General features: G+C 36.4%; 1 non-coding gene across 1 annotated transcript; it reads right to left on the bottom strand.

Moving 5' to 3' along the window:
* Positions 1 to 9,024: 9,024 nt before the first annotated feature.
* LOC115500186 lies at positions 9,025 to 9,130 on the bottom strand. The gene has a single exon (XR_003964433.1). It is a non-coding gene; the product is annotated as a U6 spliceosomal RNA (small nuclear RNA).
* Positions 9,131 to 12,986: the final 3,856 nt, after the last annotated feature.

Genomic DNA, 12,986 nt, shown 5'->3' with positions numbered 1-12,986 from the left:
TTCCTGTCTCACATTTAGGTCTTTCATTCATTTTGAATTTTTTTGGTGTATGGTGTAAGAAAGTGGTCCAGTTTCATTCCTCTGCATGTTGCTGTCCAGTTCTCACAGCACCATTTGCTGAAGAGACTGTCTTTTTTTGTGCTCTTTCTGCTTTGTCAAAAATTAGTGGCCATACATTTGTGGGCTCATTTCTGGGTTCTCTACTCTATACCTTTGGTCTATGTGTTCATGGTTGTGCCAATACCACAGTGTCTTAATGATTATAGCTTTGTAGCACAGGCCAAATTTTAGGATTGTGATGCCTCTAGCTTTGGTTTTCTTTTTCAAAATTACTTTGGTTATGGGATATTTTGTGGTTCCATACAAATTATAAAATTGTTTGTTCTAGGTCTGTGAAGAATGATGCTGCTATTTTGATTGAGATTGCGCTGAATATGTAGATTGCTTTGAGTAGTATCGACATTTTAACAATATTTGTTCTTCCAATCCATGAGCATGGAATGTTTTTTTCCCATTTCTTTGTGTCTTCTTCAATTTCTTTCATAAGTTTTCTACAGTTTTCAGCACACAGATCTTTTACCTCTTTGGTTAGGTTTATTTCTAGGTATTATATGGTTCTTGGTGCAATTATAAAAGGAACAGATTCCTTCATATCTCTTTCTGTTGCTTCATTATTGGTGTTTGGAACTGCAGCCGATTTCTGTAGATGGATTTTTTATCCTGTGAATTTGCTGAATTCATGTATCAGTTCTAGCAGTTATTTGCTGGAGTCTTTTGGATTTTCCATGTAGAGTATCATGTCATCTGCAAAAAGTGAAAGTTTGACATCTTTGCCAATTTGGATGCCTCTTATTTCATTTTGTTGTCTGATTGCTGAGACTAGGACTTCCAACACGATGTTAAACAACAGTAGTGAGAGTGGACATCCTTGTCATGCTCCTGATCTCGGGGGTAAAGCTCTCAGTTTTTTTCCCATTGTGGGTCTTTCATATATGGGTCTTATAATATTAAGGTAAATTTTTTCTAACCCCATTTTCTTGAGGATTTTTATTAACAAAAGGTGCTGTATTTTGTCAAATATTTTTTCTGCATCTATTGACAGGATCATATGTTCCTATCCTTTCTTCTACTAACGTGATGTATCATGTTGATTGATTTGTGAATATTGAAGCAGACCTGCAGCCCAGGAATGGGCTTGATCATGGTGCCCACTTGATCATGGTGCTCACTTGATCATGGTGAATTATTCTTTTAACATACAGTTGAATTCATTTTTCTAGTATCTGGTTGGGAATTTTTGCATCCATGTTCATTAGGGATATTGGCCTGTAATTATCCTTTTTTAGTGGGGTCTTTGTCTCGTTTGGGAATCAAGGTAATGCTGTCTTCATAGAATGAGTCTGGAAGCTTTTCTTCCCTTTTCTTTTCTTTCTTTCTTTCTTTCTTTCTTTCTTTCTTTCTTTCTTTCATTTCTTTCTTTCTTTCAACAGCTTGAAAACAATAGTTATTAACTCTCTTCTAAATGTCTGATGGAATTCCCCTGGGATGCCATCTGGCCCAATTTCTTCACTGGTTATGGGTCTGTTCAAATTGTCTATTTCTTCCCTTTTTGGGTTTTGGCAATGTGTGGGTGTCTAGGAATTTGTTCGTTTCTTCCTGATTGTCTAGACTGTTGGCATATAATTTTTCATAATATTCTCTAATAATTGTATTTCTGTGTTGTTGGTTGTGATCTCTTCTCTTTCATTCGTGGTTTCATTTATTTAAGTCCTCTCTCTTTTCTTTTTGAAAAGTCTGGCCAGGGGCTTATCAATTTTGCTTATTCCTTCAAAAAAAAAAAAAAACAACTCTTAGATTCATTGCTCTGTTCCACTGTTTGTTTCTTTGGATTCTATATTGTTTATTTCTGCTCTAATCTTTATTATTTCTCTTCTTCTGCTGGCTCTTGGCTTTCTTTGCTCCTGTGTTTCTAGTTCCTTTAGGTGTGGATTAGGTTCTGTATTTGGAACCTTTCTTGCTTCCTGAGATAGTCCTGGATTGCAATGTATTTTCGTCTTAGGTCTGCCTTTGCTGTATCCCAAAGGGTTTGGACTGTTATGTTTTCATTTTCATTTGCTTCCATATATTTTTTATATTTCTTCTTTAATTTCCTGTTTGACCCATTTATTGTATAGTAGAATGTTCTTTAATGCCCATATATTTGGAGGCTTTCAAAAATTTTTCTTGTGGTTGATTTCAAGTTTCATAGCTTTGTGATCTGAAAATATGCATGGTATGGTTTCAATCCTTTTTTATTTGTTGAGGGATGTTTTGTGAACCAGTATGTGATCTATTTTGTAGAATGTTCCATGTGCACTCGAGAAGAATGTGTATTCTGCTGCTTTTGAATGAAAAGTTATGAATAATTAAAGTCCCATATAATCACAGTATTGTTATCTATACATTTATTTATGTTTGTGATTGAGTTATATATTTGAGTTTCCATGTTAGGGACATAAACATTTGCAATTGTTAGATCTTCTTGATGGACAGACCCCTTGATTATGATATAATGCCCTTCTTCATCTCTTGTTAGTGTTTGTCTAAAATCTAGTTTGTCTGATATACGTATGGCTACTTCAGCTTTCTTTTGAATCCAGGAGCATGATATATGGTTCTCCATTCCTGCACTTTCAATTTACAGGTGTCCTCCAGTCTAAAATGAGTCTCTTGTAGGGAGAATACAGATGGATCTTTTTTTTTTTTTTAATCCATTCTGATACCCCATTCTGATTGGGGCATTTAGTTCACTTACATTCAGAGTGATTACTGAAAGATATGGATTTAGTGTCACTGTGTTATCTGTAGGTTTTGTGCTTGTGGTGCTGTCTCTGGTCTTTGTAGTCTTTGCTGTTTTCACTCACAGAGTCCCCCCTTAGGAACTCCTGCAGGGCTGGAGTGGTCATGTGGTCATAGTGGTCATGAACTCCTTTAGTTTTTGTTTGTGGGAAAGGCTTTATCTCTCCATCTATTCTAGATGACAGCCTGGCTGGATAAATGATTATTGGCTGCATATTTTTTCCTATTCAGCACATTGAATATTTCCTGCCACTCCCTTCTGGACTGCCAAGTTTCAGTGGATAGGTCTGCTACTACCCTTATGTGTACACCCTTTTAGGTTAAGGCCCATTTGTCCCTAGATGCTTTCAGAATTCTCTCTTTATCTTTGTGTTTTGCCAGTCTCAATATGATATGTTGTAGTACTGACCTGTTTTTATTGATTTTGAGGGGAGTTCTCTGTGCCTCCTGGACTTGGATGTCTGCTTCCTTCCCCAGATTAGAGAAGTTCTCAACTATAATTTGTTCAAATAATTTGTCTGCTGCTTCCTTTCTCTCTTTTTCTTCTGGAACTCCCATGATAAATATATTATTTTGTTTCATTGAATCACTTAGGTCTCTAATTTTCCCCTCATGGTCTAGTAATTTCTCTTTTTCTCAGCTTCATCATTTTCCAAACTTTTATCTTCTATTTCACCTATCCTCTCCTATGCTTCTTCCATGTTTGCTGTCACAGCATCTAGCTTATTTTGCATCTAATTTATAGCATTTGTTAATTTATCTTGACTATTTCTTAGGTCTTTGATCTCTGTACCAACAGGTCCTCTGCTGTCTTCTATCCTTTTTTCAAGCTCAGCTATTAGTCTTATGACTATTATACTAAATTTTTGCTCAAAAAAAATTGTTGATATCTCTTTTGAGAAATTCTCTGAATGTCATTTCTTCCTGGAATTTCTTTTGGAGGGAATTCTTCCATTTTGTCATTTTGGCTAGTTTTCTGTCACGTGTTTTAATAGCTTGTTATGTGTCCTGCACCTATGAGCACAACTACACAAAAAAAGCATCATACACTGTCCAGGGGCTGCCATTTCAGGAAGTGTTTTGGAGTGTGTTGCATGCACTCTTTGTTGCGTCTTTAGCTGCTCTCACAGCTCATAGTGGTGGATTTGACCTTCTGCCAGGTGTACTTTGATTTGTTAATGAAGTAACCCTGGAAAAAAAGAAAAAGGGTAGGTGGAAGAAACCTAATACCATGCAAAGAGAGAAATGACAGGGGTGCAAAAAAAATGACTGGGAAAAGAATCAAAGAAGATATAGGGCTTAATTCAGAGAGAGAGTGAGGAAAATAAAGAAGGAGATACAGAAATGGTGTAAAAAATATACAGTAAAAGTGACTGATTAAAGAAAAAAAATAACCAGAACAGAGAAAAAATTATAAATAATAATTATATAATTATATAATTATGTTCATATATATATATATATGTATGTAATAAGAATTGACCAAAAATCAAATCAGAAACTATGAGGCTGATACTAAAGGGGGAATAAAAAAAGAGAGTAGAAAGAAAAAAAAGGGAAAAAAGAAGAAAAGGAAAGAACAGAGAAAAAATAATAATAATTAAAAAAAAACAGACTAACACACAAAACTGTAAGACAGTTGTCTGTTGGTGCCTGGGACCTGTGGCTGCACTGGTCTGGAGGAGAGGCTGTCTGGTTGAGTTAGTGTCAGATCCAAGGGAGTAGATAAGCAGTTATCAGCCATGGAAGGGTGGGGTTTGGTGTAAGGGGGTCTAGCCTCCACTAGGAGTCCCTGTCCTGTTCCCTGAAGACCCACTCTGTTGGTGCTGCGAAGGAAAATAGCAACACCCTAATCACTCCTTCCTGGATCTGGTGTCTCAAACCATACTGTTCAGTCAACCCTCACAGAGTAGTGTGAGTGACTGGCCTGTCCTGCTCCACAGTCTTCTGAACCTTCTAGGTACTCAGTGGGGATTCAAAACCTGATGTCTTAAAGGATCCTGCTCCACGTGACCTGTTTCTGGGATAGTGCCACTCTGCTCAGCCTCTGGCTGGCGCCTGCACGGTCTTTTATCCTTGGGGAGGCAATATACCCTCTTCCCACAGTACTCAAGGAAGGAGACTGTCCTCTCCCAGTGTGCCCCTGAGATCACTACCACACCCCCAGCGGGCTCTCCTCCCTGCCAGGTGCACATACAGAGCGGAGTCTGGGCTGAAGAAAGTCAAGCAACCCTGAAAACTCTGATCTTTTGCTCCTAAGTCTATTCGTAAATAGAAACTGACTCTCCCCATATTTCCCATTCCCCAGTCCATGGTCTGGAGAGGTTTTTCTCTTGTCCAAATACAATACCACAAGTCCACAGCCTCTCTTTCTCTTCCTTTTGTTTCCCCACGAAAGGCGTTCCTCTGCTCCATGCTCACACTGCCGTTTTATCTCTCCCAATTCGCAAACACGCACCTCTGTCCTACCAAGCTGTCTCTTTCCACCTGTGGAGATTTTTCTGTCTCTCCACAAGTTGTATTCCAAGGTGTTCCAAGTGTTCTGACTTCAATACTGCTGTGTTTGAGGGATGAGGGAAATTCCTATCCCTCTACTTCTCCACTATCTTGATTCCTCACCTTAATTTGGATTTTTAATCACATATTTTTCAAATTAAAATTTCTCATGTTTTCTAATTTTTTTTGGGGGGGTAAACTTCTGAACTTAAAACACAGATGAACTTAAAAAAAAATAAACCTATTATACTTAGCTCTCTAAGTGAACGTGAATGTGCATTTGGAAGAATTGATTCATAAAAGCCAGAGACACTGACTACTTCTTTAAACTTCTTTACAAAAGTAAATTTTACATAAATCGTTTGTACTGTATTACCTGTAAGAGTTGTTCATGTAATATACTGAAATATTTACTTTTCAACGCTTAATGTAACATGCAAAATACATAAATATCAAAGGTGAGGCCAAAGAAAGTATTTCTTCAGGAAGCTTCCACAAATAGTCCTCTACTCTAATATTTAGATAATTGAAACCATTCTTATTACCCCTCCAAATGGTATCATGTCACTAACTGAATGTAGAGGAGTATATTTTGTTACTTAGTAATTTCCAACTAAAGTGATGCCAGTTATAATTGTTTCAGAGACTCTAATCTATTAATTTGCTTCAAAGTGGCCTTGTACGGGAAATGTCACAATTGGATGGACACTGGGAAGTTGAATCACATTAAGTTGCTTTGCTGAATACTAAGAGAGAAATCATTTAATTCAGCTTCTCCGTGACTGATGTAAATGATGAACTTGGTAACTTTTGTCACTGTTTGTATTGCAAATGCCACCAATTTAATACAATCAAATTTTTTCTAGCCGATGTGGACTTTCTTTCCATCTGATTCGCCTATGGCACTCCTTGATTGACAAGTAGTCTACAATCAGTTTCCCTTTAAAAAAAACTTAAGTTTTATCACTCATTTCTGTATATGTTTTTCTTTTATTAGGGCTTACATTTGAAGTGCCCTGCGAGTCTTTGATATCTTATCTCTTTTTCCCTCGGACTGCCTACAATTCAGTTGCAAAATACTCATTCTATCCCAATATTTTCTTTTAACTTCTCCCTCCCAAACTGAACTACATCAATGCCTTATTTCCTGGCAATTTTACGGAGGAGCTGAATAGAGTAGACTTCCAGTAGTAGAAACAGCTTTTTTCCCTCTTTCTGTTAGAGTTCCTTTCAATCTTGGTCATGCTGTCAAGGATCTCAGACAAGCAAAATGTTTGTTTGTTTGTTTGTTTGTTTGTTTGTTTATGAGTGACTGACATGTAAATGGTTAACTTGGGAAACTTTGGTTGGAAACTTGGCAGAGGGCCAAGGTTCAGAATATTAATATTTCTCTATTAGTTTAAGCATGGCAAAGCAGTATGACCTTCTTCAAATGACCAAGCTGTAATTTCAGCTGCTCCTAAGGATTTGTGTCTGCTTTTTTTTTTTCCCTTCATTTCCTCACAATCGAGAGAGTCAGCAACAATATTCCTATAATAAACCTCCCTGGCTTAGAGCCAATAAATTTTTATAGGTAGGCAGAACCTTAGCTCATTCAGTTAAGAGTTTTTCACTCTGGGTATTGGAATGCCCTTATGCTACATAAGAATATTCTTAGATCTTCTCAGGAGATATGGGAGAAGCCAAAAATTCAGAGTTTAAGATCAGAAAGCATAGCACTTTTATGAGAGTAACCCCAGTTTCAGTGATTAATCACTTTGAAATCCCCTATTTTCTGTTTTTCAACTTTCATTGCTTAAGCATAATAATAACAAATATTATTTTCTTGAGTCTATCCTGTTTACCATTGTAGGACATCAAAATCCATTCTATTCATTCTATATATGTCTCAAACTCAAAGAAAGGCCCTACCCTTCTCTGAGCTAGTCTATAAGAGCATACACAATGGAATTCAAAGCATCCAAACCTCCATGTCTGTGTCATCTCTGCAAAGCCATCTCTGGTAACTGCCAAAATCACACTGAGTCAGTGCCAAACTGTGCCTCATTGGATATAAACTATACTGATGTGTTAATACCTCAGAACTGTTGGAACTGGCAAAGAAAGTTGAGATTTCTGAGAATTTAATGCAAAAAGAAATACAGTGTGTTCTCATCATATGTGGGGAAAGAATCTTACTTCCTAACTCTGCTAATCCATGCGTCCCTAGGCAGTGCTTTGACTTTTAGAGATTTGAATCAAATACCTTTATCTGAACTTTCTACCAAATCCCTCTACTCAGATTTAGGCACACACTGGTGAAGAGTAGGTTATAAATAATGTGATACTTAACACTAGGCTTTTCAATTTCCCTTTTCTCTTCATTCTCCATTAGACCTTGAAACAGTTTTTTGTGCCTTGTGAGTTTGGAGTTTATTTTTCCTGGTGATGGGATACTGCCTTGGAGGCTCTACAATTCCTTATATATTGTTTATAGCTGGACATGACCTTCAGATCCTACAGTGGAGCTCCTATATGGATGCATCCTATAAAAAGCAAATAAAGGTTCAAGCTAACATGGGGAATTGAGGTCTAGACAGGAGAGAATAACTTGTCACAGTCTCACAGCCACAAATGGGACAAAAATACAATTTACTCATTACCAGTTCACCGCAGCACACAGCTTCTCAGGAACTCTTGGTTAACATCTCCTTAAAGCATATTATCCAATATTGTATGACACCAAACTATAGAAAGTTCACTTTGAAAATAAAATCAGTAAGGTCGCACCTGATTGGCTCAGTTGATTGAGTGTCTGACTTTTGATTTCAGCTCAAGTCATGATCTCAGGGTCATTGGATGGAGCCTCACATTGGGCTAAACATGGAGACTGCTTAAGATTCTCTCTCTCCCTCTTCCCCTCTCCCCTGCTTGTGTTCTTTCTCTGTCTCTCTCAAAAAAAAAAAAAAAAAACAGTAAGAAATAGTTATTAGAAGAAGAGATCATTCGTAAGTCCTTAGTTTTTACCTAATGTTCTTTTTCAAGATCGCATCCAGGATACCACACATATTTACTTGTCATTTCTCATTAGGCTCCTGTTGGCTATGAAGAGTTTCTCAAACTTACTCTTTCATGATGTTGGGAGTTCTTGAGGAGTACTGGTCAGGTATTGTAGGAGGCCCCTCTATTGGGACTTGTGTCATGTTTTTCTCCTGAATAGACTTGGGTTTGAGAGAGGAAGATCACAGAGGATGTGTCATTTTCATTATATCATATCAAGAGTACACAGCATCAGCATGATCTGTGACTGCTGATGTTAACCATGACCACTCATTCTCTAGATGAATGTTTGTAATTTTCCTGACTGTGAAGTTACTTTTTTCTCCCCATTTCTATTCTTTACTCTTTGGAACAAAGTGTCTATGCACAGTCCACATGTCATGAGTGGGGAGTTATATTTCTCATATTTTCGGGCAGAAAATCTAAATAAAATCTGTATGGAAGATTTATTTCTTCTTCCTCCAATCATTAATTCATTAAATCATTTATTTATATTTATGGACTCATGGACACTTATTTTATACTTTGCATTATAATTCAATACTATTTTATTTTGTTGCTCTAATTGTTCTATTCAACTTCGGCCAGTGGGAACGCTTTCCATTAGCTCATGAGTCTCTTTGAAAAACCTTAATAATGTTTGTTTATTTGTTTTAAATGGATCACTTCATGAACTTGCATGTTATCACTGAGCAGGGGCCATGCTGGTCTTCTCTGTATTATTCTAATTTTCATACAAGTAAACACTAATGTGATTTTGTTTTCCTTTTTCTTTCAGCCCTGCCTTTATTTTTGGCACAGCAAAATTCTCCAGTCTCATCTTATATATTTCCTTCCCTAGTTCTAAAATCAGCCATTCACCAAGGAATATTCCTCAAAACTACGATTTGGGCCTAAGGTGTGCTCATTGTTAGTGGGGTGTCATTTCTTTTAGGCTTTCTCACCTGATAGACCAAAGGAATATATATTTGTATACTACCCCTGTATACATACATAAGTACATATAAATGTATATAGATAGATGATAGATGATAGATAAATAGATAGGCAGACAGGCAGATAGATAACATATAACTATCTGTAATAATATTAAGCTAAACATGAGTTCTTACTGACAGTAGTTATTTTTAAATTTCTCCCACCTCTCATTTAAAAAAATATGTATGTATGTATGTATGCATTTATTTATATTATTTTCTTAGGGAGAGAGCATAGTGGGGGAGAGAGGCAAAGGGAGAAAGAGAAAATCTCAAGCAGGCTTCACACTCAGGATGGAGCCTGATACAGGACTCCATCACACAAACCTGAGAACATGAGCTGAAATCAAGAGTTGGATGCTCAACTGACTGAGCCACCCAGGTGCCTCCCCCCCACCTCCCAATTTTTATTCTTTTCACATTTCCTGGTTTTATTCTGTCTTTGAATTATCCCCTTTAAATTAAGTTGGCTCATCTAAGTAACAGTATTCTGGAAGCTTCTAAAGAGCCACCCACCATCAACATACTGGTAATCTTCATTCTCCCAAAAAGTTTTTTTTCAAGCCTCCATGCCTTTGCATATGTTATTTGCTCTGTGTACAATTCTCTACACAAACTATTCCAGTTGGTAAATTTCTTTTTACCATGCTGTACCCTATCCCAGGTGTGTTCCTATCCCACCACCCCACTCTTGTTTAAATGTAGCTGTTCCAGTGAAGGTTTTCCTAATGTCTTAACCTAAATAGTTATGTGTACCTTTCATTCCAATTTTGTAGTAACTGCCTTTCTTATGCTGTGTACCTTATTTTACTATAATTATGTGCTTAAATGTCTTTGTCTTTCAATAAGTTGTGAATTTTCTGAAGTCACTTACTTCCAAGTCTAAAACAGTATCTGGCACACAGTAGATATTCAAAAAACCTTCATGAATTGAATAATTGAATTAATTAAAGAGGAGAATATTTTATAGGGTTTAAAAGGGCAAGCATATAGATGAATTTGAAAATGAAACTTGGAACAAAGTTATATTAAGGTTGTTAACTCTGAAAAAGTCTCCAGTCCCAAATTATCTACTCCATTTACCTGTCACAGGGTGTGAAATTCACCATTAGAATTTCTTTCAGTCAGTTCAATATATTTTTGTTCAAAGTAACCTATTTCAAAGTGAAAATATATCCATCCAGAGTAACCTTTTAACTGATAGTTAATGTATTGTCAGTCCTTAATGCTTTAGTGTGTGATATCATCAGATCTCCTGATAGATAGCTTTAATACTGAGCAATGACTGCACAGGTAGAAGAGGGTTTATTTGGTTCTTTTTTTTAAAAATGTTTATTTATTTATTTAGTTTTTTTGAGAGAGAGAGAGGTGGGGGGCACAGACAGAGAAGGGAACAGAGAATCCAAAGCTGGCTCTGTGCTGAAAGCAGACAGCCTGATGCAGGGTTTGAACCCAAGAATTGTGAGATCATGATCAGAGCCAAAGTTGGATGCTTAACTGACTGAGCCACTGAGGCACCTGTTTATTTGGTTCGTAAGAGAATTGATGTTGATATTAGACTGGTGAAAAATCTGTTTTGCCCTTTATAGTTTTTTACTTGAATGAATAATTAACTTTCCCAAATCTCAATTTTCTCATCTAGGAAGGTTTCTGAAATCTGTATTATTGAAAATTGTTGTGAAGGTTAAACAAGATTACACAAATGTCATCCCACTGCCTCATACACAGTAAGAGTAAGCACCCAATAAATGTCAACCACTATTCTTAGTATGAAAATACGAAAATATTCCCCAGGAATGAGAATTTTGATAGGCTTTTGGTAAACAGAGATTATTTTGCTTTATAAGGGATAGCTGATATTAGAAAACCACAAGTGGGATATTAAAGGGATTTGTAGAATTTTCCGGAAACCCAAGGCATCCATTAGAAAGTTGGAAACCTGGAGGAAACAGATTTAAAAAAAAAATAAAAGATTAGATTGGCTGCTAGCATGGGTTAGAGTATATCCATGATGGGTGCTGAAAAGAAACATTGCGTCTATTACAAAATATTATGATGGGTTGTGTTGGTTTCGAGAACCTGAAGGTTGACCAGTGATTCATTCTTTCAACAAGCATTTACTGACAGAACACTATGTATGGTCTAGGCACTAATCTAAGCACTGAGGATACAACAGCAAACAATAGAGAAAAAAAACAAATCTGTGCTCACATTTAAATGTTAGTGGAGGAGGTAATATTTCTCTAAGCTTGAAATACGGCTCCAACAACAAATGGTTTTTCATGTTACACTGATTAAAAGTAGGTTATGCTTTACTCTTGTGAAATATATCAAGATAAGTTCTAGAATAAGAACACATATTTATTACACATTTCATATGTGCAAGAGACTATGCTAACCCCTCTATTAAATAGTTAAACTCTCGCAACAAATTTATGATGTAGTATCAATGTTATCTTAATTTTTCCAATGAAGAAACTGAATCACAAGGAAGGAACTTAAATTTTCTGAGGTCACATACCTAATAAATGATAGAGTCAGTATTTAACACGCCAAAGTCTGACACCAGAACCCTCAAACACCACCCTATAAAGTTTAAGACAAATAAGAATGTCCTCTACCAGCCCTCTGCTGTCATCATTTTCCCCTAAGACTTAACAGAGAATAGTCGATTGGCACATCTCCAATACTCTTTCTCCCTGTGAAGTCATTCCCTTCCAAATCCATAGGACATGAGTCATTCAGGAAAGAAATCTGAACCAAAGTGGGTCAAATTTTGCAGCTTAGGTCACATATAATTTTTATTTTTAACTGAACACAAAAGTCAATACACTAGTAGGTCTGGGAGCTGTATTATTTTCTCTATTAAAATATACATATATTAATAAGATATATGTGTGTGTGTGTACGTGTATATATGCGTATACACACAAACACATATGTACATATATATACGCACACATATATATGTACATATACCTATTTGAATAATCTAGAATATGCCTTTAAACACAGTTTTTATTTTTTAATTAAAAAAATTTAAGTTTATTTTTTTTTTTGAGAGACAGAGAGAGAGGGAGGGAATGAGGGAGGGGCAGAAAGAGAGGGAGAGAGAGAGAAAAAAAAAAGAGAGAGAGAGAGACAGAGAGAGAGAAAATCCCATGCAGGTTCCACACTGTCAGCAAGGAGCCCAATGCAGGGCTTAAACTCACAAACTGTGAGATCATGACCTGAGCCAAAATGAAGAGTCAGACACTTAACCACTTGAGCCACCCAGGTGCCCCAAACATAGTTTTTAAATACACCAATCCCATACCTAGTCTACAAAAAATACATCACATTTAACATTTTGTACAAACAGCATAGCCAAGGTAACTGTAATAGGCTACTCTAACAGTAGTTGGTAATAAAAGCATTCTTTAAGAAAGGGGAAAGAGCAGGAAAAGTGATTCAAGGAATATCCAATAACTATAAAAGCAAAATTGCTAAAATACATGAATTCTTGATTTCTTTACTGGATCGCCAGTTTTTAGGCAAAGAAAGAGTACTAATCTCAAGCCATTTACACAATATCTAAAATCTGTATTTTAAAATATCTAAATCACTCACCTTATTCCTATTTAATTAACTGTCATG

This window comes from Lynx canadensis, chromosome D4, assembly GCF_007474595.2.
Source record: "Lynx canadensis isolate LIC74 chromosome D4, mLynCan4.pri.v2, whole genome shotgun sequence".
Lineage (NCBI taxonomy): Eukaryota > Metazoa > Chordata > Mammalia > Carnivora > Felidae > Lynx > Lynx canadensis.
This window is presented reverse-complemented; position numbering and strand designations above follow the sequence as displayed.